Source organism: Schistocerca gregaria, chromosome 7, assembly GCF_023897955.1.
Source record: "Schistocerca gregaria isolate iqSchGreg1 chromosome 7, iqSchGreg1.2, whole genome shotgun sequence".
Classification (NCBI taxonomy): domain Eukaryota; kingdom Metazoa; phylum Arthropoda; class Insecta; order Orthoptera; family Acrididae; genus Schistocerca; species Schistocerca gregaria.
This window is the reverse complement of record NC_064926.1, coordinates 108,578,567-108,602,249: the sequence shown is the minus strand read 5'-3', so window position 1 is coordinate 108,602,249 and position 23,683 is coordinate 108,578,567. Positions and strand designations below refer to the sequence as shown.

The following is a 23,683-nucleotide window of genomic DNA, read 5'->3' as shown; positions in this document are numbered from 1 at the left end:
ACACTAGATCGCGTGTTCCCGAAAGGGAGCGTGGGTTCGAACCCCACATCTGACAATGCATTTTAATCATTCAGAAACTAACCTACTCCATTCATGTTGTAGAACAAGTAAATTACGCAGAAACACGCCATGGAGGTTTTGCTAGGGAAGACAGTGGCAGCAGTGCTGGCGTCTCACGTCCCATAGGCTGAGCAGTCAAAAAGAAATAGCGGAACATACTTTTCCTGTGTCGAGTTTTAGCTCTTCTCACGGACGTTTCCGTGGTCGTTGTGTTGTGGCTCTGGGCTCGAAGCGACAGGCGGAAAATGAGTCAACAGTGACACGTACGTGGTTCAATGAATGGCAGGGCCTTAATAAAGATAGATGAAACGGCGGTTGGGGTAGTGGAGTCCTGAAGCGGCCGTATTGGCGCGGGCAATAAGCTCACCAAGTTAGACTGTTATTATGCTAATAACGAGGGGGCTGTGGGTTCGATCCCACCAAGGGCTATTCCATTTTGTTTCCCTAAAAGGCAAATCCCAAGTGATCTGTACAAGGACTAAGGCGTCCGCCCGTCTGGCGACGTTCTCGCCAACTTGTATGCCACGCCAAAGACACGGGTCCATGCCCGATCACCGAAATTCGACAGCGTTGGGCGTGGTTAGTACTCAGGTGGGTGACCAGCTAGGAAGTCCGCGAGCTATTGGTTTCTTCAGTTTTGCCTTTTTCCTTAGTTTTTGAGTCTGCCTGCGCGGAAATCCTGCGGTCCAGCACGCTGACACCTCTCTTGCTTCTCGGTACGCACAGGGGCGAACCTGCGGCCACTGTCAAATGAAAGAGTCCGTTGTGTGTTTGTCGATTTGGCGTCTCCCAGTCGTTTCTAGCGCCAGTCCTCTACATATACGGCCATTTGCAAGCGTCAGCTTTCGCGTCAGCCGAGCAAAGTCGAGACAAGTCGACACATGAGGACACACGATGCTGTGAATCGTAATCCGCACTAGCCTTCGCGGAGCGAGACGAGGGGTGGAGGAAAACCATTCGTACCACAACTGTTCGGAAATTCGAAGATCAAGTAGCGTTGAACACACTCTCCTGAGTAAAGGAGACAACTTCCGTGTGGTGTCCGGGTTTCGAACCCGGATCAGCTACTTGGGAAGCAACCACGCTGACCGACACACCACCACTGCCTTCCCCTACAAGCTGTTTGCGCCGTGATGTGTCGCCTTCCCTCCTGGCGCCAGAGGACGAAGGCTATCTCGCTGTAGGCGCTCAACGCCGAGTGGAAGGCGAACACATCTGAACCCGTTTTCCTGGTGCTGCTAGGGCGATATACTGTGACTAGGCGCAGAACTGACTTCCACTGAAGAAATCTGCCCTTTAATGCACATCAGGACCAACACGAAATTTCTAATATGAAGTACTCACTGACGATCCAAAGACGTTTCAGTACGTATGCGTCGGTACCGCCGGGGCAGTGCCTAAGTATTGTAAAGTGAAGGTGACAGTTCGATCCTCACACGAAGTATTTCATTGGCTTCCCACGAGTACCTAATGCACAGCGTGGCTGTTGCTAGGAAACGGCCTTAGATGCCGTTTGCTAATATCTGCTTTCTTTTGCGTCAATGTGGAAATTATCCTATTACTAAATACAGTTGTGCTGGTTACAGTTCAAACTGGATACGACGGAAGAGCGCGGGATGCGTTTCCTACGCCACATCTGGCATTGCGCCTTAAATATTGTAAGACTGACATAATTCCGTCCTACCGAAAAAAAGAAACAGATTTCGCAGTCAGGTTCTTGAGATAATGCTAGAGACGGAAGTCACTGGGGCTGTTGTCTCACACGTCAGATTGGCCGAGCGGTCTAAGGCGCCAGATTTAAGCTCTGGTTCCCGAAAGGGAGCGTGGGTTCGAACCCCACATCTGACAATGCATTTTAATCATTCAGAAACTAACCTACTCCATTCATGTTGTAGAACAAGTAAATTACGCAGAAACACGCCATGGAGGTTTTGCTAGGGAAGACAGTGGCAGCAGTGCTGGCGTCTCACGTCCCATAGGCTGAGCAGTCAAAAAGAAATAGCGGAACATACTTTTCCTGTGTCGAGTTTTAGCTCTTCTCACGGACGTTTCCGTGGTCGTTGTGTTGTGGCTCTGGGCTCGAAGCGACAGGCGAAAATGAGTCAACAGTGACACGTACGTGGTTCAATGAATGGCAGGGCCTTAATAAAGATAGATGAAACGGCGGTTGGGGTAGTGGAGTCCTGAAGCGGCCGTATTGCGCGGGCAATAAGCTCACCAAGTTAGACTGTTATTATGCTAATAACGAGGGGGCTGTGGGTTCGATCCCACCAAGGGCTATTCCATTTTGTTTCCCTAAAAGGCAAAATCCCAAGTGATCTGTACAAGGACTAAGGCGTCCGCCCGTCTGGCGACGTTCTCGCCAACTTGTATGCCACGCCAAAGACACGGGTCCATGCCCGATCACCGAAATTCGACAGCGTTGGGCGTGGTTAGTACTCAGGTGGGTGACCAGCTAGGAAGTCCGCGAGCTATTGGTTTCTTCAGTTTTGCCTTTTTCCTTAGTTTTTGAGTCTGCTGCGCGGAAATCCTGCGGTCCAGCACGCTGACACCTCTCTTGCTTCTCGGTACGCACAGGGGCGAACCTGCGGCCACTGTCAAATGAAAGAGTCCGTTGTGTGTTTGTCGATTTGGCGTCTCCCAGTCGTTTCTAGCGCCAGTCCTCTACATATACGGCCATTTGCAAGCGTCAGCTTTCGCGTCAGCCGAGCAAAGTCGAGACAAGTCGACACATGAGGACACACGATGCTGTGAATCGTAATCCGCACTAGCCTTCGCGGAGCGAGACGAGGGGTGGAGGAAAACCATTCGTACCACAACTGTTCGGAAATTCGAAGATCAAGTAGCGTTGAACACACTCTCCTGAGTAAAGGAGACAACTTCCGTGTGGTGTCCGGGTTTCGAACCCGGATCAGCTACTTGGGAAGCAACCACGCTGACCGACACACCACCACTGCCTTCCCCTACAAGCTGTTTGCGCCGTGATGTGTCGCCTTCCCTCCTGGCGCCAGAGGACGAAGGCTATCTCGCTGTAGGCGCTCAACGCCGAGTGGAAGGCGAACACATCTGAACCCGTTTTCCTGGTGCTGCTAGGGCGATATACTGTGACTAGGCGCAGAACTGACTTCCACTGAAGAAATCTGCCCTTTAATGCACATCAGGACCAACACGAAATTTCTAATATGAAGTACTCACTGACGATCCAAAGACGTTTCAGTACGTATGCGTCGGTACCGCCGGGGCAGTGCCTAAGTATTGTAAAGTGAAGGTGACAGTTCGATCCTCACACGAAGTATTTCATTGGCTTCCCACGAGTACCTAATGCACAGCGTGGCTGTTGCTAGGAAACGGCCTTAGATGCCGTTTGCTAATATCTGCTTTCTTTTGCGTCAATGTGGAAATTATCCTATTACTAAATACAGTTGTGCTGGTTACAGTTCAAACTGGATACGACGGAAGAGCGCGGGATGCGTTTCCTACGCCACATCTGGCATTGCGCCTTAAATATTGTAAGACTGACATAATTCCGTCCTACCGAAAAAAAGAAACAGATTTCGCAGTCAGGTTCTTGAGATAATGCTAGAGACGGAAGTCACTGGGGCTGTTGTCTCACACGTCAGATTGGCCGAGCGGTCTAAGGCGCCAGATTTAAGCTCTGGTTCCCGAAAGGGAGCGTGGGTTCGAACCCCACATCTGACAATGCATTTTAATCATTCAGAAACTAACCTACTCCATTCATGTTGTAGAACAAGTAAATTACGCAGAAACACGCCATGGAGGTTTTGCTAGGGAAGACAGTGGCAGCAGTGCTGGCGTCTCACGTCCCATAGGCTGAGCAGTCAAAAAGAAATAGCGGAACATACTTTTCCTGTGTCGAGTTTTAGCTCTTCTCACGGACGTTTCCGTGGTCGTTGTGTTGTGGCTCTGGGCTCGAAGCGACAGGCGAAAATGAGTCAACAGTGACACGTACGTGGTTCAATGAATGGCAGGGCCTTAATAAAGATAGATGAAACGGCGGTTGGGGTAGTGGAGTCCTGAAGCGGCCGTATTGCGCGGGCAATAAGCTCACCAAGTTAGACTGTTATTATGCTAATAACGAGGGGGCTGTGGGTTCGATCCCACCAAGGGCTATTCCATTTTGTTTCCCTAAAAGGCAAATCCCAAGTGATCTGTACAAGGACTAAGGCGTCCGCCCGTCTGGCGACGTTCTCGCCAACTTGTATGCCACGCCAAAGACACGGGTCCATGCCCGATCACCGAAATTCGACAGCGTTGGGCGTGGTTAGTACTCAGGTGGGTGACCAGCTAGGAAGTCCGCGAGCTATTGGTTTCTTCAGTTTTGCCTTTTTCCTTAGTTTTTGAGTCTGCTGCGCGGAAATCCTGCGGTCCAGCACGCTGACACCTCTCTTGCTTCTCGGTACGCACAGGGGCGAACCTGCGGCCACTGTCAAATGAAAGAGTCCGTTGTGTGTTTGTCGATTTGGCGTCTCCCAGTCGTTTCTAGCGCCAGTCCTCTACATATACGGCCATTTGCAAGCGTCAGCTTTCGCGTCAGCCGAGCAAAGTCGAGACAAGTCGACACATGAGGACACACGATGCTGTGAATCGTAATCCGCACTAGCCTTCGCGGAGCGAGACGAGGGGTGGAGGAAAACCATTCGTACCACAACTGTTCGGAAATTCGAAGATCAAGTAGCGTTGAACACACTCTCCTGAGTAAAGGAGACAACTTCCGTGTGGTGTCCGGGTTTCGAACCCGGATCAGCTACTTGGGAAGCAACCACGCTGACCGACACACCACCACTGCCTTCCCCTACAAGCTGTTTGCGCCGTGATGTGTCGCCTTCCCTCCTGGCGCCAGAGGACGAAGGCTATCTCGCTGTAGGCGCTCAACGCCGAGTGGAAGGCGAACACATCTGAACCCGTTTTCCTGGTGCTGCTAGGGCGATATACTGTGACTAGGCGCAGAACTGACTTCCACTGAAGAAATCTGCCCTTTAATGCACATCAGGACCAACACGAAATTTCTAATATGAAGTACTCACTGACGATCCAAAGACGTTTCAGTACGTATGCGTCGGTACCGCCGGGGCAGTGCCTAAGTATTGTAAAGTGAAGGTGACAGTTCGATCCTCACACGAAGTATTTCATTGGCTTCCCACGAGTACCTAATGCACAGCGTGGCTGTTGCTAGGAAACGGCCTTAGATGCCGTTTGCTAATATCTGCTTTCTTTTGCGTCAATGTGGAAATTATCCTATTACTAAATACAGTTGTGCTGGTTACAGTTCAAACTGGATACGACGGAAGAGCGCGGGATGCGTTTCCTACGCCACATCTGGCATTGCGCCTTAAATATTGTAAGACTGACATAATTCCGTCCTACCGAAAAAAAGAAACAGATTTCGCAGTCAGGTTCTTGAGATAATGCTAGAGACGGAAGTCACTGGGGCTGTTGTCTCACACGTCAGATTGGCCGAGCGGTCTAAGGCGCCAGATTTAAGCTCTGGTTCCCGAAAGGGAGCGTGGGTTCGAACCCCACATCTGACAATGCATTTTAATCATTCAGAAACTAACCTACTCCATTCATGTTGTAGAACAAGTAAATTACGCAGAAACACGCCATGGAGGTTTTGCTAGGGAAGACAGTGGCAGCAGTGCTGGCGTCTCACGTCCCATAGGCTGAGCAGTCAAAAAGAAATAGCGGAACATACTTTTCCTGTGTCGAGTTTTAGCTCTTCTCACGGACGTTTCCGTGGTCGTTGTGTTGTGGCTCTGGGCTCGAAGCGACAGGCGAAAATGAGTCAACAGTGACACGTACGTGGTTCAATGAATGGCAGGGCCTTAATAAAGATAGATGAAACGGCGGTTGGGGTAGTGGAGTCCTGAAGCGGCCGTATTGCGCGGGCAATAAGCTCACCAAGTTAGACTGTTATTATGCTAATAACGAGGGGGCTGTGGGTTCGATCCCACCAAGGGCTATTCCATTTTGTTTCCCTAAAAGGCAAATCCCAAGTGATCTGTACAAGGACTAAGGCGTCCGCCCGTCTGGCGACGTTCTCGCCAACTTGTATGCCACGCCAAAGACACGGGTCCATGCCCGATCACCGAAATTCGACAGCGTTGGGCGTGGTTAGTACTCAGGTGGGTGACCAGCTAGGAAGTCCGCGAGCTATTGGTTTCTTCAGTTTTGCCTTTTTCCTTAGTTTTTGAGTCTGCTGCGCGGAAATCCTGCGGTCCAGCACGCTGACACCTCTCTTGCTTCTCGGTACGCACAGGGGCGAACCTGCGGCCACTGTCAAATGAAAGAGTCCGTTGTGTGTTTGTCGATTTGGCGTCTCCCAGTCGTTTCTAGCGCCAGTCCTCTACATATACGGCCATTTGCAAGCGTCAGCTTTCGCGTCAGCCGAGCAAAGTCGAGACAAGTCGACACATGAGGACACACGATGCTGTGAATCGTAATCCGCACTAGCCTTCGCGGAGCGAGACGAGGGGTGGAGGAAAACCATTCGTACCACAACTGTTCGGAAATTCGAAGATCAAGTAGCGTTGAACACACTCTCCTGAGTAAAGGAGACAACTTCCGTGTGGTGTCCGGGTTTCGAACCCGGATCAGCTACTTGGGAAGCAACCACGCTGACCGACACACCACCACTGCCTTCCCCTACAAGCTGTTTGCGCCGTGATGTGTCGCCTTCCCTCCTGGCGCCAGAGGACGAAGGCTATCTCGCTGTAGGCGCTCAACGCCGAGTGGAAGGCGAACACATCTGAACCCGTTTTCCTGGTGCTGCTAGGGCGATATACTGTGACTAGGCGCAGAACTGACTTCCACTGAAGAAATCTGCCCTTTAATGCACATCAGGACCAACACGAAATTTCTAATATGAAGTACTCACTGACGATCCAAAGACGTTTCAGTACGTATGCGTCGGTACCGCCGGGGCAGTGCCTAAGTATTGTAAAGTGAAGGTGACAGTTCGATCCTCACACGAAGTATTTCATTGGCTTCCCACGAGTACCTAATGCACAGCGTGGCTGTTGCTAGGAAACGGCCTTAGATGCCGTTTGCTAATATCTGCTTTCTTTTGCGTCAATGTGGAAATTATCCTATTACTAAATACAGTTGTGCTGGTTACAGTTCAAACTGGATACGACGGAAGAGCGCGGGATGCGTTTCCTACGCCACATCTGGCATTGCGCCTTAAATATTGTAAGACTGACATAATTCCGTCCTACCGAAAAAAAGAAACAGATTTCGCAGTCAGGTTCTTGAGATAATGCTAGAGACGGAAGTCACTGGGGCTGTTGTCTCACACGTCAGATTGGCCGAGCGGTCTAAGGCGCCAGATTTAAGCTCTGGTTCCCGAAAGGGAGCGTGGGTTCGAACCCCACATCTGACAATGCATTTTAATCATTCAGAAACTAACCTACTCCATTCATGTTGTAGAACAAGTAAATTACGCAGAAACACGCCATGGAGGTTTTGCTAGGGAAGACAGTGGCAGCAGTGCTGGCGTCTCACGTCCCATAGGCTGAGCAGTCAAAAAGAAATAGCGGAACATACTTTTCCTGTGTCGAGTTTTAGCTCTTCTCACGGACGTTTCCGTGGTCGTTGTGTTGTGGCTCTGGGCTCGAAGCGACAGGCGAAAATGAGTCAACAGTGACACGTACGTGGTTCAATGAATGGCAGGGCCTTAATAAAGATAGATGAAACGGCGGTTGGGGTAGTGGAGTCCTGAAGCGGCCGTATTGCGCGGGCAATAAGCTCACCAAGTTAGACTGTTATTATGCTAATAACGAGGGGGCTGTGGGTTCGATCCCACCAAGGGCTATTCCATTTTGTTTCCCTAAAAGGCAAATCCCAAGTGATCTGTACAAGGACTAAGGCGTCCGCCCGTCTGGCGACGTTCTCGCCAACTTGTATGCCACGCCAAAGACACGGGTCCATGCCCGATCACCGAAATTCGACAGCGTTGGGCGTGGTTAGTACTCAGGTGGGTGACCAGCTAGGAAGTCCGCGAGCTATTGGTTTCTTCAGTTTTGCCTTTTTCCTTAGTTTTTGAGTCTGCTGCGCGGAAATCCTGCGGTCCAGCACGCTGACACCTCTCTTGCTTCTCGGTACGCACAGGGGCGAACCTGCGGCCACTGTCAAATGAAAGAGTCCGTTGTGTGTTTGTCGATTTGGCGTCTCCCAGTCGTTTCTAGCGCCAGTCCTCTACATATACGGCCATTTGCAAGCGTCAGCTTTCGCGTCAGCCGAGCAAAGTCGAGACAAGTCGACACATGAGGACACACGATGCTGTGAATCGTAATCCGCACTAGCCTTCGCGGAGCGAGACGAGGGGTGGAGGAAAACCATTCGTACCACAACTGTTCGGAAATTCGAAGATCAAGTAGCGTTGAACACACTCTCCTGAGTAAAGGAGACAACTTCCGTGTGGTGTCCGGGTTTCGAACCCGGATCAGCTACTTGGGAAGCAACCACGCTGACCGACACACCACCACTGCCTTCCCCTACAAGCTGTTTGCGCCGTGATGTGTCGCCTTCCCTCCTGGCGCCAGAGGACGAAGGCTATCTCGCTGTAGGCGCTCAACGCCGAGTGGAAGGCGAACACATCTGAACCCGTTTTCCTGGTGCTGCTAGGGCGATATACTGTGACTAGGCGCAGAACTGACTTCCACTGAAGAAATCTGCCCTTTAATGCACATCAGGACCAACACGAAATTTCTAATATGAAGTACTCACTGACGATCCAAAGACGTTTCAGTACGTATGCGTCGGTACCGCCGGGGCAGTGCCTAAGTATTGTAAAGTGAAGGTGACAGTTCGATCCTCACACGAAGTATTTCATTGGCTTCCCACGAGTACCTAATGCACAGCGTGGCTGTTGCTAGGAAACGGCCTTAGATGCCGTTTGCTAATATCTGCTTTCTTTTGCGTCAATGTGGAAATTATCCTATTACTAAATACAGTTGTGCTGGTTACAGTTCAAACTGGATACGACGGAAGAGCGCGGGATGCGTTTCCTACGCCACATCTGGCATTGCGCCTTAAATATTGTAAGACTGACATAATTCCGTCCTACCGAAAAAAAGAAACAGATTTCGCAGTCAGGTTCTTGAGATAATGCTAGAGACGGAAGTCACTGGGGCTGTTGTCTCACACGTCAGATTGGCCGAGCGGTCTAAGGCGCCAGATCTAAGCTCTGGTTCCCGAAAGGGAGCCTGGGTTCGAACCCCACATCTGACAATGCATTTTAATCATTCAGAAACTAACCTACTCCATTCATGTTGTAGAACAAGTAAATTACGCAGAAACACGCCATGGAGGTTTTGCTAGGGAAGACAGTGGCAGCAGTGCTGGCGTCTCACGTCCCATAGGCTGAGCAGTCAAAAAGAAATAGCGGAACATACTTTTCCTGTGTCGAGTTTTAGCTCTTCTCACGGACGTTTCCGTGGTCGTTGTGTTGTGGCTCTGGGCTCGAAGCGACAGGCGAAAATGAGTCAACAGTGACACGTACGTGGTTCAATGAATGGCAGGGCCTTAATAAAGATAGATGAAACGGCGGTTGGGGTAGTGGAGTCCTGAAGCGGCCGTATTGCGCGGGCAATAAGCTCACCAAGTTAGACTGTTATTATGCTAATAACGAGGGGGCTGTGGGTTCGATCCCACCAAGGGCTATTCCATTTTGTTTCCCTAAAAGGCAAATCCCAAGTGATCTGTACAAGGACTAAGGCGTCCGCCCGTCTGGCGACGTTCTCGCCAACTTGTATGCCACGCCAAAGACACGGGTCCATGCCCGATCACCGAAATTCGACAGCGTTGGGCGTGGTTAGTACTCAGGTGGGTGACCAGCTAGGAAGTCCGCGAGCTATTGGTTTCTTCAGTTTTGCCTTTTTCCTTAGTTTTTGAGTCTGCTGCGCGGAAATCCTGCGGTCCAGCACGCTGACACCTCTCTTGCTTCTCGGTACGCACAGGGGCGAACCTGCGGCCACTGTCAAATGAAAGAGTCCGTTGTGTGTTTGTCGATTTGGCGTCTCCCAGTCGTTTCTAGCGCCAGTCCTCTACATATACGGCCATTTGCAAGCGTCAGCTTTCGCGTCAGCCGAGCAAAGTCGAGACAAGTCGACACATGAGGACACACGATGCTGTGAATCGTAATCCGCACTAGCCTTCGCGGAGCGAGACGAGGGGTGGAGGAAAACCATTCGTACCACAACTGTTCGGAAATTCGAAGATCAAGTAGCGTTGAACACACTCTCCTGAGTAAAGGAGACAACTTCCGTGTGGTGTCCGGGTTTCGAACCCGGATCAGCTACTTGGGAAGCAACCACGCTGACCGACACACCACCACTGCCTTCCCCTACAAGCTGTTTGCGCCGTGATGTGTCGCCTTCCCTCCTGGCGCCAGAGGACGAAGGCTATCTCGCTGTAGGCGCTCAACGCCGAGTGGAAGGCGAACACATCTGAACCCGTTTTCCTGGTGCTGCTAGGGCGATATACTGTGACTAGGCGCAGAACTGACTTCCACTGAAGAAATCTGCCCTTTAATGCACATCAGGACCAACACGAAATTTCTAATATGAAGTACTCACTGACGATCCAAAGACGTTTCAGTACGTATGCGTCGGTACCGCCGGGGCAGTGCCTAAGTATTGTAAAGTGAAGGTGACAGTTCGATCCTCACACGAAGTATTTCATTGGCTTCCCACGAGTACGTAATGCACAGCGTGGCTGTTGCTAGGAAACGGCCTTAGATGCCGTTTGCTAATATCTGCTTTCTTTTGCGTCAATGTGGAAATTATCCTATTACTAAATACAGTTGTGCTGGTTACAGTTCAAACTGGATACGACGGAAGAGCGCGGGATGCGTTTCCTACGCCACATCTGACATTGCGCCTTAAATATTGTAAGACTGACATAATTCCGTCCTACCGAAAAACGAAACAGATTTCGCAGTCAGGTTCTTGAGATAATGCTAGAGACGGAAGTCACTGGGGCTGTTGTCTCACACGTCAGATTGGCCGAGCGGTCTAAGGCGCCAGATTTAAGCTCTGGTTCCCGAAAGGGAGCGTGGGTTCGAACCCCACATCTGACAATGCATTTTAATCATTCAGAAACTAACCTACTCCATTCATGTTGTAGAACAAGTAAATTACGCAGAAACACGCCATGGAGGTTTTGCTAGGGAAGACAGTGGCAGCAGTGCTGGCGTCTCACGTCCCATAGGCTGAGCAGTCAAAAAGAAATAGCGGAACATACTTTTCCTGTGTCGAGTTTTAGCTCTTCTCACGGACGTTTCCGTGGTCGTTGTGTTGTGGCTCTGGGCTCGAAGCGACAGGCGAAAATGAGTCAACAGTGACACGTACGTGGTTCAATGAATGGCAGGGCCTTAATAAAGATAGATGAAACGGCGGTTGGGGTAGTGGAGTCCTGAAGCGGCCGTATTGCGCGGGCAATAAGCTCACCAAGTTAGACTGTTATTATGCTAATAACGAGGGGGCTGTGGGTTCGATCCCACCAAGGGCTATTCCATTTTGTTTCCCTAAAAGGCAAATCCCAAGTGATCTGTACAAGGACTAAGGCGTCCGCCCGTCTGGCGACGTTCTCGCCAACTTGTATGCCACGCCAAAGACACGGGTCCATGCCCGATCACCGAAATTCGACAGCGTTGGGCGTGGTTAGTACTCAGGTGGGTGACCAGCTAGGAAGTCCGCGAGCTATTGGTTTCTTCAGTTTTGCCTTTTTCCTTAGTTTTTGAGTCTGCTGCGCGGAAATCCTGCGGTCCAGCACGCTGACACCTCTCTTGCTTCTCGGTACGCACAGGGGCGAACCTGCGGCCACTGTCAAATGAAAGAGTCCGTTGTGTGTTTGTCGATTTGGCGTCTCCCAGTCGTTTCTAGCGCCAGTCCTCTACATATACGGCCATTTGCAAGCGTCAGCTTTCGCGTCAGCCGAGCAAAGTCGAGACAAGTCGACACATGAGGACACACGATGCTGTGAATCGTAATCCGCACTAGCCTTCGCGGAGCGAGACGAGGGGTGGAGGAAAACCATTCGTACCACAACTGTTCGGAAATTCGAAGATCAAGTAGCGTTGAACACACTCTCCTGAGTAAAGGAGACAACTTCCGTGTGGTGTCCGGGTTTCGAACCCGGATCAGCTACTTGGGAAGCAACCACGCTGACCGACACACCACCACTGCCTTCCCCTACAAGCTGTTTGCGCCGTGATGTGTCGCCTTCCCTCCTGGCGCCAGAGGACGAAGGCTATCTCGCTGTAGGCGCTCAACGCCGAGTGGAAGGCGAACACATCTGAACCCGTTTTCCTGGTGCTGCTAGGGCGATATACTGTGACTAGGCGCAGAACTGACTTCCACTGAAGAAATCTGCCCTTTAATGCACATCAGGGCCAACACGAAATTTCTAATATGAAGTACTCACTGACGATCCAAAGACGTTTCAGTACGTATGCGTCGGTACCGCCGGGGCAGTGCCTAAGTATTGTAAAGTGAAGGTGACAGTTCGATCCTCACACGAAGTATTTCATTGGCTTCCCACGAGTACGTAATGCACAGCGTGGCTGTTGCTAGGAAACGGCCTTAGATGCCGTTTGCTAATATCTGCTTTCTTTTGCGTCAATGTGGAAATTATCCTATTACTAAATACAGTTGTGCTGGTTACAGTTCAAACTGGATACGACGGAAGAGCGCGGGATGCGTTTCCTACGCCACATCTGGCATTGCGCTTAAATATTGTAAGACTGACATAATTCCGTCCTACCGAAAAAAGAAACAGATTTCGCAGTCAGGTTCTTGAGATAATGCTAGAGACGGAAGTCACTGGGGCTGTTGTCTCACACGTCAGATTGGCCGAGCGGTCTAAGGCGCCAGATTTAAGCTCTGGTTCCCGAAAGGGAGCGTGGGTTCGAACCCCACATCTGACAATGCATTTTAATCATTCAGAAACTAACCTACTCCATTCATGTTGTAGAACAAGTAAATTACGCAGAAACACGCCATGGAGGTTTTGCTAGGGAAGACAGTGGCAGCAGTGCTGGCGTCTCACGTCCCATAGGCTGAGCAGTCAAAAAGAAATAGCGGAACATACTTTTCCTGTGTCGAGTTTTAGCTCTTCTCACGGACGTTTCCGTGGTCGTTGTGTTGTGGCTCTGGGCTCGAAGCGACAGGCGAAAATGAGTCAACAGTGACACGTACGTGGTTCAATGAATGGCAGGGCCTTAATAAAGATAGATGAAACGGCGGTTGGGGTAGTGGAGTCCTGAAGCGGCCGTATTGCGCGGGCAATAAGCTCACCAAGTTAGACTGTTATTATGCTAATAACGAGGGGGCTGTGGGTTCGATCCCACCAAGGGCTATTCCATTTTGTTTCCCTAAAAGGCAAATCCCAAGTGATCTGTACAAGGACTAAGGCGTCCGCCCGTCTGGCGACGTTCTCGCCAACTTGTATGCCACGCCAAAGACACGGGTCCATGCCCGATCACCGAAATTCGACAGCGTTGGGCGTGGTTAGTACTCAGGTGGGTGACCAGCTAGGAAGTCCGCGAGCTATTGGTTTCTTCAGTTTTGCCTTTTTCCTTAGTTTTTGAGTCTGCTGCGCGGAAATCCTGCGGTCCAGCACGCTGACACCTCTCTTGCTTCTCGGTACGCACAGGGGCGAACCTGCGGCCACTGTCAAATGAAAGAGTCCGTTGTGTGTTTGTCGATTTGGCGTCTCCCAGTCGTTTCTAGCGCCAGTCCTCTACATATACGGCCATTTGCAAGCGTCAGCTTTCGCGTCAGCCGAGCAAAGTCGAGACAAGTCGACACATGAGGACACACGATGCTGTGAATCGTAATCCGCACTAGCCTTCGCGGAGCGAGACGAGGGGTGGAGGAAAACCATTCGTACCACAACTGTTCGGAAATTCGAAGATCAAGTAGCGTTGAACACACTCTCCTGAGTAAAGGAGACAACTTCCGTGTGGTGTCCGGGTTTCGAACCCGGATCAGCTACTTGGGAAGCAACCACGCTGACCGACACACCACCACTGCCTTCCCCTACAAGCTGTTTGCGCCGTGATGTGTCGCCTTCCCTCCTGGCGCCAGAGGACGAAGGCTATCTCGCTGTAGGCGCTCAACGCCGAGTGGAAGGCGAACACATCTGAACCCGTTTTCCTGGTGCTGCTAGGGCGATATACTGTGACTAGGCGCAGAACTGACTTCCACTGAAGAAATCTGCCCTTTAATGCACATCAGGGCCAACACGAAATTTCTAATATGAAGTACTCACTGACGATCCAAAGACGTTTCAGTACGTATGCGTCGGTACCGCCGGGGCAGTGCCTAAGTATTGTAAAGTGAAGGTGACAGTTCGATCCTCACACGAAGTATTTCATTGGCTTCCCACGAGTACGTAATGCACAGCGTGGCTGTTGCTAGGAAACGGCCTTAGATGCCGTTTGCTAATATCTGCTTTCTTTTGCGTCAATGTGGAAATTATCCTATTACTAAATACAGTTGTGCTGGTTACAGTTCAAACTGGATACGACGGAAGAGCGCGGGATGCGTTTCCTACGCCACATCTGGCATTGCGCTTAAATATTGTAAGACTGACATAATTCCGTCCTACCGAAAAAAGAAACAGATTTCGCAGTCAGGTTCTTGAGATAATGCTAGAGACGGAAGTCACTGGGGCTGTTGTCTCACACGTCAGATTGGCCGAGCGGTCTAAGGCGCCAGATTTAAGCTCTGGTTCCCGAAAGGGAGCGTGGGTTCGAACCCCACATCTGACAATGCATTTTAATCATTCAGAAACTAACCTACTCCATTCATGTTGTAGAACAAGTAAATTACGCAGAAACACGCCATGGAGGTTTTGCTAGGGAAGACAGTGGCAGCAGTGCTGGCGTCTCACGTCCCATAGGCTGAGCAGTCAAAAAGAAATAGCGGAACATACTTTTCCTGTGTCGAGTTTTAGCTCTTCTCACGGACGTTTCCGTGGTCGTTGTGTTGTGGCTCTGGGCTCGAAGCGACAGGCGAAAATGAGTCAACAGTGACACGTACGTGGTTCAATGAATGGCAGGGCCTTAATAAAGATAGATGAAACGGCGGTTGGGGTAGTGGAGTCCTGAAGCGGCCGTATTGCGCGGGCAATAAGCTCACCAAGTTAGACTGTTATTATGCTAATAACGAGGGGGCTGTGGGTTCGATCCCACCAAGGGCTATTCCATTTTGTTTCCCTAAAAGGCAAATCCCAAGTGATCTGTACAAGGACTAAGGCGTCCGCCCGTCTGGCGACGTTCTCGCCAACTTGTATGCCACGCCAAAGACACGGGTCCATGCCCGATCACCGAAATTCGACAGCGTTGGGCGTGGTTAGTACTCAGGTGGGTGACCAGCTAGGAAGTCCGCGAGCTATTGGTTTCTTCAGTTTTGCCTTTTTCCTTAGTTTTTGAGTCTGCTGCGCGGAAATCCTGCGGTCCAGCACGCTGACACCTCTCTTGCTTCTCGGTACGCACAGGGGCGAACCTGCGGCCACTGTCAAATGAAAGAGTCCGTTGTGTGTTTGTCGATTTGGCGTCTCCCAGTCGTTTCTAGCGCCAGTCCTCTACATATACGGCCATTTGCAAGCGTCAGCTTTCGCGTCAGCCGAGCAAAGTCGAGACAAGTCGACACATAAGGACACACGATGCTGTGAATCGTAATCCGCACTAGCCTTCGCGGAGCGAGACGAGGGGTGGAGGAAAACCATTCGTACCACAACTGTTCGGAAATTCGAAGATCAAGTAGCGTTGAACACACTCTCCTGAGTAAAGGAGACAACTTCCGTGTGGTGTCCGGGTTTCGAACCCGGATCAGCTACTTGGGAAGCAACCACGCTGACCGACACACCACCACTGCCTTCCCCTACAAGCTGTTTGCGCCGTGATGTGTCGCCTTCCCTCCTGGCGCCAGAGGACGAAGGCTATCTCGCTGTAGGCGCTCAACGCCGAGTGGAAGGCGAACACATCTGAACCCGTTTTCCTGGTGCTGCTAGGGCGATATACTGTGACTAGGCGCAGAACTGACTTCCACTGAAGAAATCTGCCCTTTAATGCACATCAGGACCAACACGAAATTTCTAATATGAAGTACTCACTGACGATCCAAAGACGTTTCAGTACGTATGCGTCGGTACCGCCGGGGCAGTGCCTAAGTATTGTAAAGTGAAGGTGACAGTTCGATCCTCACACGAAGTATTTCACTGGCTTCCCACGAGTACGTAATGCACAGCGTGGCTGTTGCTAGGAAACGGCCTTAGATGCCGTTTGCTAATATCTGCTTTCTTTTGCGTCAATGTGGAAATTATCCTATTACTAAATACAGTTGTGCTGGTTACAGTTCAAACTGGATACGACGGAAGAGCGCGGGATGCGTTTCCTACGCCACATCTGGCATTGCGCCTTAAATATTGTAAGACTGACATAATTCCGTCCTACCGAAAAAAGAAACAGATTTCGCAGTCAGGTTCTTGAGATAATGCTAGAGACGGAAGTCACTGGGGCTGTTGTCTCACACGTCAGATTGGCCGAGCGGTCTAAGGCGCCAGATTTAAGCTCTGGTTCCCGAAAGGGAGCGTGGGTTCGAACCCCACATCTGACAATGCATTTTAATCATTCAGAAACTAACCTACTCCATTCATGTTGTAGAACAAGTAAATTACGCAGAAACACGCCATGGAGGTTTTGCTAGGGAAGACAGTGGCAGCAGTGCTGGCGTCTCACGTCCCATAGGCTGAGCAGTCAAAAAGAAATAGCGGAACATACTTTTCCTGTGTCGAGTTTTAGCTCTTCTCACGGACGTTTCCGTGGTCGTTGTGTTGTGGCTCTGGGCTCGAAGCGACAGGCGAAAATGAGTCAACAGTGACACGTACGTGGTTCAATGAATGGCAGGGCCTTAATAAAGATAGATGAAACGGCGGTTGGGGTAGTGGAGTCCTGAAGCGGCCGTATTGCGCGGGCAATAAGCTCACCAAGTTAGACTGTTATTATGCTAATAACGAGGGGGCTGTGGGTTCGATCCCACCAAGGGCTATTCCATTTTGTTTCCCTAAAAGGCAAATCCCAAGTGATCTGTACAAGGACTAAGGCGTCCGCCCGTCTGGCGACGTTCTCGCCAACTTGTATGCCACGCCAAAGACACGGGTCCATGCCCGATCACCGAAATTCGACAGCGTTGGGCGTGGTTAGTACTCAGGTGGGTGACCAGCTAGGAAGTCCGCGAGCTATTGGTTTCTTCAGTTTTGCCTTTTTCCTTAGTTTTTGAGTCTGCTGCGCGGAAATCCTGCGGTCCAGCACGCTGACACCTCTCTTGCTTCTCGGTACGCACAGGGGCGAACCTGCGGCCACTGTCAAATGAAAGAGTCCGTTGTGTGTTTGTCGATTTGGCGTCTCCCAGTCGTTTCTAGCGCCAGTCCTCTACATATACGGCCATTTGCAAGCGTCAGCTTTCGCGTCAGCCGAGCAAAGTCGAGACAAGTCGACACATAAGGACACACGATGCTGTGAATCGTAATCCGCACTAGCCTTCGCGGAGCGAGACGAGGGGTGGAGGAAAACCATTCGTACCACAACTGTTCGGAAATTCGAAGATCAAGTAGCGTTGAACACACTCTCCTGAGTAAAGGAGACAACTTCCGTGTGGTGTCCGGGTTTCGAACCCGGATCAGCTACTTGGGAAGCAACCACGCTGACCGACACACCACCACTGCCTTCCCCTACAAGCTGTTTGCGCCGTGATGTGTCGCCTTCCCTCCTGGCGCCAGAGGACGAAGGCTATCTCGCTGTAGGCGCTCAACGCCGAGTGGAAGGCGAACACATCTGAACCCGTTTTCCTGGTGCTGCTAGGGCGATATACTGTGACTAGGCGCAGAACTGACTTCCACTGAAGAAATCTGCCCTTTAATGCACATCAGGGCCAACACGAAATTTCTAATATGAAGTACTCACTGACGATCCAAAGACGTTTCAGTACGTATGCGTCGGTACCGCCGGGGCAGTGCCTAAGTATTGTAAAGTGAAGGTGACAGTTCGATCCTCACACGAAGTATTTCATTGGCTTCCCACGAGTACCTAATGCACAGCGTGGCTGTTGCTAGGAAACGGCCTTAGATGCCGTTTGCTAATATCTGCTTTCTTTTGCGTCAATGTGGAAATTATCCTATTACTAAATACAGTTGTGCTGGTTACAGTTCAAACTGGATACGACGGAAGAGCGCGGGATGCGTTTCCTACGCCACATCTGACATTGCGCCTTAAATATTGTAAGACTGACATAATTCCGTCCTACCGAAAAAAGAAACAGATTTCGCAGTCAGGTTCTTGAGATAATGCTAGAGACGGAAGTCACTGGGGCTGTTGTCTCACACGTCAGATTGGCCGAGCGGTCTAAGGCGCCAGCTTTAAGCTCTGGTTCCCGAAAGGGAGCGTGGGTTCGAACCCCACATCTGACAATGCATTTTAATCATTCAGAAACTAACCTACTCCATTCATGTTGTAGAACAAGTAAATTACGCAGAAACACGCCATGGAGGTTTTGCTAGGGAAGACAGTGGCAGCAGTGCTGGCGTCTCACGTCCCATAGGCTGAGCAGTCAAAAAGAAATAGCGGAACATACTTTTCCTGTGTCGAGTTTTAGCTCTTCTCACGGACGTTTCCGTGGTCGTTGTGTTGTGGCTCTGGGCTCGAAGCGACAGGCGAAAATGAGTCAACAGTGACACGTACGTGGTTCAATGAATGGCAGGGCCTTAATAAAGATAGATGAAACGGCGGTTGGGGTAGTGGAGTCCTGAAGCGGCCGTATTGCGCGGGCAATAAGCTCACCAAGTTAGACTGTTATTATGCTAATAACGAGGGGGCTGTGGGTTCGATCCCACCAAGGGCTATTCCATTTTGTTTCCCTAAAAGGCAAATCCCAAGTGATCTGTACAAGGACTAAGGCGTCCGCCCGTCTGGCGACGTTCTCGCCAACTTGTATGCCACGCCAAAGACACGGGTCCATGCCCGATCACCGAAATTCGACAGCGTTGGGCGTGGTTAGTACTCAGGTGGGTGACCAGCTAGGAAGTCCGCGAGCTATTGGTTTCTTCAGTTTTGCCTTTTTCCTTAGTTTTTGAGTCTGCTGCGAGGAAATCCTGCGGTCCAGCACGCTGACACCTCTCTTGCTTCTCGGTACGCACAGGGGCGAACCTGCGGCCACTGTCAAATGAAAGAGTCCGTTGTGTGTTTGTCGATTTGGCGTCTCCCAGTCGTTTCTAGCGCCAGTCCTCTACATATACGGCCATTTGCAAGCGTCAGCTTTCGCGTCAGCCGAGCAAAGTCGAGACAAGTCGACACATAAGGACACACGATGCTGTGAATCGTAATCCGCACTAGCCTTCGCGGAGCGAGACGAGGGGTGGAGGAAAACCATTCGTACCACAACTGTTCGGAAATTCGAAGATCAAGTAGCGTTGAACACACTCTCCTGAGTAAAGGAGACAACTTCCGTGTGGTGTCCGGGTTTCGAACCCGGATCAGCTACTTGGGAAGCAACCACGCTGACCGACACACCACCACTGCCTTCCCCTACAAGCTGTTTGCGCCGTGATGTGTCGCCTTCCCTCCTGGCGCCAGAGGACGAAGGCTATCTCGCTGTAGGCGCTCAACGCCGAGTGGAAGGCGAACACATCTGAACCCGTTTTCCTGGTGCTGCTAGGGCGATATACTGTGACTAGGCGCAGAACTGACTTCCACTGAAGAAATCTGCCCTTTAATGCACATCAGGGCCAACACGAAATTTCTAATATGAAGTACTCACTGACGATCCAAAGACGTTTCAGTACGTATGCGTCGGTACCGCCGGGGCAGTGCCTAAGTATTGTAAAGTGAAGGTGACAGTTCGATCCTCACACGAAGTATTTCATTGGCTTCCCACGAGTACGTAATGCACAGCGTGGCTGTTGCTAGGAAGCGGCCTTAGATGCCGTTTGCTAATATCTGCTTTCTTTTGCGTCAATGTGGAAATTATCCTATTACTAAATACAGTTGTGCTGGTTACAGTTCAAACTGGATACGACGGAAGAGCGCGGGATGCGTTTCCTACGCCACATCTGACATTGCGCCTTAAATATTGTAAGACTGACATAATTCCGTCCTACCGAAAAAAGAAACAGATTTCGCAGTCAGGTTCTTGAGATAATGCTAGAGACGGAAGTCACTGGGGCTGTTGTCTCACACGTCAGATTGGCCGAGCGGTCTAAGGCGCCAGATTTAAGCTCTGGTTCCCGAAAGGGAGCGTGGGTTCGAACCCCACATCTGACAATGCATTTTAATCATTCAGAAACTAACCTACTCCATTCATGTTGTAGAACAAGTAAATTACGCAGAAACACGCCATGGAGGTTTTGCTAGGGAAGACAGTGGCAGCAGTGCTGGCGTCTCACGTCCCATAGGCTGAGCAGTCAAAAAGAAATAGCGGAACATACTTTTCCTGTGTCGAGTTTTAGCTCTTCTCACGGACGTTTCCGTGGTCGTTGTGTTGTGGCTCTGGGCTCGAAGCGACAGGCGAAAATGAGTCAACAGTGACACGTACGTGGTTCAATGAATGGCAGGGCCTTAATAAAGATAGATGAAACGGCGGTTGGGGTAGTGGAGTCCTGAAGCGGCCGTATTGCGCGGGCAATAAGCTCACCAAGTTAGACTGTTATTATGCTAATAACGAGGGGGCTGTGGGTTCGATCCCACCAAGGGCTATTCCATTTTGTTTCCCTAAAAGGCAAATCCCAAGTGATCTGTACAAGGACTAAGGCGTCCGCCCGTCTGGCGACGTTCTCGCCAACTTGTATGCCACGCCAAAGACACGGGTCCATGCCCGATCACCGAAATTCGAAAGCGTTGGGCGTGGTTAGTACTCAGGTGGGTGACCAGCTAGGAAGTCCGCGAGCTATTGGTTTCTTCAGTTTTGCCTTTTTCCTTAGTTTTTGAGTCTGCTGCGCGGAAATCCTGCGGTCCAGCACGCTGACACCTCTCTTGCTTCTCGGTACGCACAGGGGCGAACCTGCGGCCACTGTCAAATGAAAGAGTCCGTTGTGTGTTTGTCGATTTGGCGTCTCCCAGTCGTTTCTAGCGCCAGTCCTCTACATATACGGCCATTTGCAAGCGTCAGCTTTCGCGTCAGCCGAGCAAAGTCGAGACAAGTCGACACATAAGGACACACGATGCTGTGAATCGTAATCCGCACTAGCCTTCGCGGAGCGAGACGAGGGGTGGAGGAAAACCATTCGTACCACAACTGTTCGGAAATTCGAAGATCAAGTAGCGTTGAACACACTCTCCTGAGTAAAGGAGACAACTTCCGTGTGGTGTCCGGGTTTCGAACCCGGATCAGCTACTTGGGAAGCAACCACGCTGACCGACACACCACCACTGCCTTCCCCTACAAGCTGTTTGCGCCGTGATGTGTCGCCTTCCCTCCTGGCGCCAGAGGACGAAGGCTATCTCGCTGTAGGCGCTCAACGCCGAGTGGAAGGCGAACACATCTGAACCCGTTTTCCTGGTGCTGCTAGGGCGATATACTGTGACTAGGCGCAGAACTGACTTCCACTGAAGAAATCTGCCCTTTAATGCACATCAGGGCCAACACGAAATTTCTAATATGAAGTACTCACTGACGATCCAAAGACGTTTCAGTACGTATGCGTCGGTACCGCCGGGGCAGTGCCTAAGTATTGTAAAGTGAAGGTGACAGTTCGATCCTCACACGAAGTATTTCATTGGCTTCCCACGAGTACCTAATGCACAGCGTGGCTGTTGCTAGGAAACGGCCTTAGATGCCGTTTGCTAATATCTGCTTTCTTTTGCGTCAATGTGGAAATTATCCTATTACTAAATACAGTTGTGCTGGTTACAGTTCAAACTGGATACGACGGAAGAGCGCGGGATGCGTTTCCTACGCCACATCTGACATTGCGCCTTAAATATTGTAAGACTGACATAATTCCGTCCTACCGAAAAAAGAAACAGATTTCGCAGTCAGGTTCTTGAGATAATGCTAGAGACGGAAGTCACTGGGGCTGTTGTCTCACACGTCAGATTGGCCGAGCGGTCTAAGGCGCCAGCTTTAAGCTCTGGTTCCCGAAAGGGAGCGTGGGTTCGAACCCCACATCTGACAATGCATTTTAATCATTCAGAAACTAACCTACTCCATTCATGTTGTAGAACAAGTAAATTACGCAGAAACACGCCATGGAGGTTTTGCTAGGGAAGACAGTGGCAGCAGTGCTGGCGTCTCACGTCCCATAGGCTGAGCAGTCAAAAAGAAATAGCGGAACATACTTTTCCTGTGTCGAGTTTTAGCTCTTCTCACGGACGTTTCCGTGGTCGTTGTGTTGTGGCTCTGGGCTCGAAGCGACAGGCGAAAATGAGTCAACAGTGACACGTACGTGGTTCAATGAATGGCAGGGCCTTAATAAAGATAGATGAAACGGCGGTTGGGGTAGTGGAGTCCTGAAGCGGCCGTATTGCGCGGGCAATAAGCTCACCAAGTTAGACTGTTATTATGCTAATAACGAGGGGGCTGTGGGTTCGATCCCACCAAGGGCTATTCCATTTTGTTTCCCTAAAAGGCAAATCCCAAGTGATCTGTACAAGGACTAAGGCGTCCGCCCGTCTGGCGACGTTCTCGCCAACTTGTATGCCACGCCAAAGACACGGGTCCATGCCCGATCACCGAAATTCGACAGCGTTGGGCGTGGTTAGTACTCAGGTGGGTGACCAGCTAGGAAGTCCGCGAGCTATTGGTTTCTTCAGTTTTGCCTTTTTCCTTAGTTTTTGAGTCTGCTGCGCGGAAATCCTGCGGTCCAGCACGCTGACACCTCTCTTGCTTCTCGGTACGCACAGGGGCGAACCTGCGGCCACTGTCAAATGAAAGAGTCCGTTGTGTGTTTGTCGATTTGGCGTCTCCCAGTCGTTTCTAGCGCCAGTCCTCTACATATACGGCCATTTGCAAGCGTCAGCTTTCGCGTCAGCCGAGCAAAGTCGAGACAAGTCGACACATAAGGACACACGATGCTGTGAATCGTAATCCGCACTAGCCTTCGCGGAGCGAGACGAGGGGTGGAGGAAAACCATTCGTACCACAACTGTTCGGAAATTCGAAGATCAAGTAGCGTTGAACACACTCTCCTGAGTAAAGGAGACAACTTCCGTGTGGTGTCCGGGTTTCGAACCCGGATCAGCTACTTGGGAAGCAACCACGCTGACCGACACACCACCACTGCCTTCCCCTACAAGCTGTTTGCGCCGTGATGTGTCGCCTTCCCTCCTGGCGCCAGAGGACGAAGGCTATCTCGCTGTAGGCGCTCAACGCCGAGTGGAAGGCGAACACATCTGAACCCGTTTTCCTGGTGCTGCTAGGGCGATATACTGTGACTAGGCGCAGAACTGACTTCCACTGAAGAAATCTGCCCTTTAATGCACATCAGGGCCAACACGAAATTTCTAATATGAAGTACTCACTGACGATCCAAAGACGTTTCAGTACGTATGCGTCGGTACCGCCGGGGCAGTGCCTAAGTATTGTAAAGTGAAGGTGACAGTTCGATC

The 23,683-nt window shown here is 50.7% G+C and overlaps 12 non-coding genes across 12 annotated transcripts; all 12 read left to right on the top strand.

The window, feature by feature from the left end:
* Positions 1 to 1,824: 1,824 nt before the first annotated feature.
* On the top strand, positions 1,825 to 1,908 carry Trnal-uaa (transfer RNA leucine (anticodon UAA)). Its single transcript has one exon. It is a non-coding gene; the product is annotated as a tRNA-Leu (tRNA).
* A 1,767-nt stretch (positions 1,909 to 3,675) lies between these two features.
* On the top strand, positions 3,676 to 3,759 carry Trnal-uaa (transfer RNA leucine (anticodon UAA)). Its single transcript has one exon. It is a non-coding gene; the product is annotated as a tRNA-Leu (tRNA).
* Positions 3,760 to 5,525: 1,766 nt separating this feature from the next.
* On the top strand, positions 5,526 to 5,609 carry Trnal-uaa (transfer RNA leucine (anticodon UAA)). Its single transcript has one exon. It is a non-coding gene; the product is annotated as a tRNA-Leu (tRNA).
* A 1,766-nt stretch (positions 5,610 to 7,375) lies between these two features.
* On the top strand, positions 7,376 to 7,459 carry Trnal-uaa (transfer RNA leucine (anticodon UAA)). The gene has a single exon. It is a non-coding gene; the product is annotated as a tRNA-Leu (tRNA).
* Positions 7,460 to 9,225: 1,766 nt separating this feature from the next.
* Positions 9,226 to 9,309, top strand: Trnal-uaa (transfer RNA leucine (anticodon UAA)). Its single transcript has one exon. It is a non-coding gene; the product is annotated as a tRNA-Leu (tRNA).
* Positions 9,310 to 11,074: 1,765 nt separating this feature from the next.
* On the top strand, positions 11,075 to 11,158 carry Trnal-uaa (transfer RNA leucine (anticodon UAA)). The gene has a single exon. It is a non-coding gene; the product is annotated as a tRNA-Leu (tRNA).
* Positions 11,159 to 12,922: 1,764 nt separating this feature from the next.
* On the top strand, positions 12,923 to 13,006 carry Trnal-uaa (transfer RNA leucine (anticodon UAA)). Its single transcript has one exon. It is a non-coding gene; the product is annotated as a tRNA-Leu (tRNA).
* Positions 13,007 to 14,770: 1,764 nt separating this feature from the next.
* On the top strand, positions 14,771 to 14,854 carry Trnal-uaa (transfer RNA leucine (anticodon UAA)). The gene has a single exon. It is a non-coding gene; the product is annotated as a tRNA-Leu (tRNA).
* A 1,765-nt stretch (positions 14,855 to 16,619) lies between these two features.
* Trnal-uaa (transfer RNA leucine (anticodon UAA)) lies at positions 16,620 to 16,703 on the top strand. Its single transcript has one exon. It is a non-coding gene; the product is annotated as a tRNA-Leu (tRNA).
* A 1,765-nt stretch (positions 16,704 to 18,468) lies between these two features.
* Trnal-uaa (transfer RNA leucine (anticodon UAA)) lies at positions 18,469 to 18,552 on the top strand. The gene has a single exon. It is a non-coding gene; the product is annotated as a tRNA-Leu (tRNA).
* A 1,765-nt stretch (positions 18,553 to 20,317) lies between these two features.
* On the top strand, positions 20,318 to 20,401 carry Trnal-uaa (transfer RNA leucine (anticodon UAA)). Its single transcript has one exon. It is a non-coding gene; the product is annotated as a tRNA-Leu (tRNA).
* Positions 20,402 to 22,166: 1,765 nt separating this feature from the next.
* Positions 22,167 to 22,250, top strand: Trnal-uaa (transfer RNA leucine (anticodon UAA)). Its single transcript has one exon. It is a non-coding gene; the product is annotated as a tRNA-Leu (tRNA).
* The last annotated feature ends 1,433 nt before the right edge of the window (positions 22,251 to 23,683 follow it).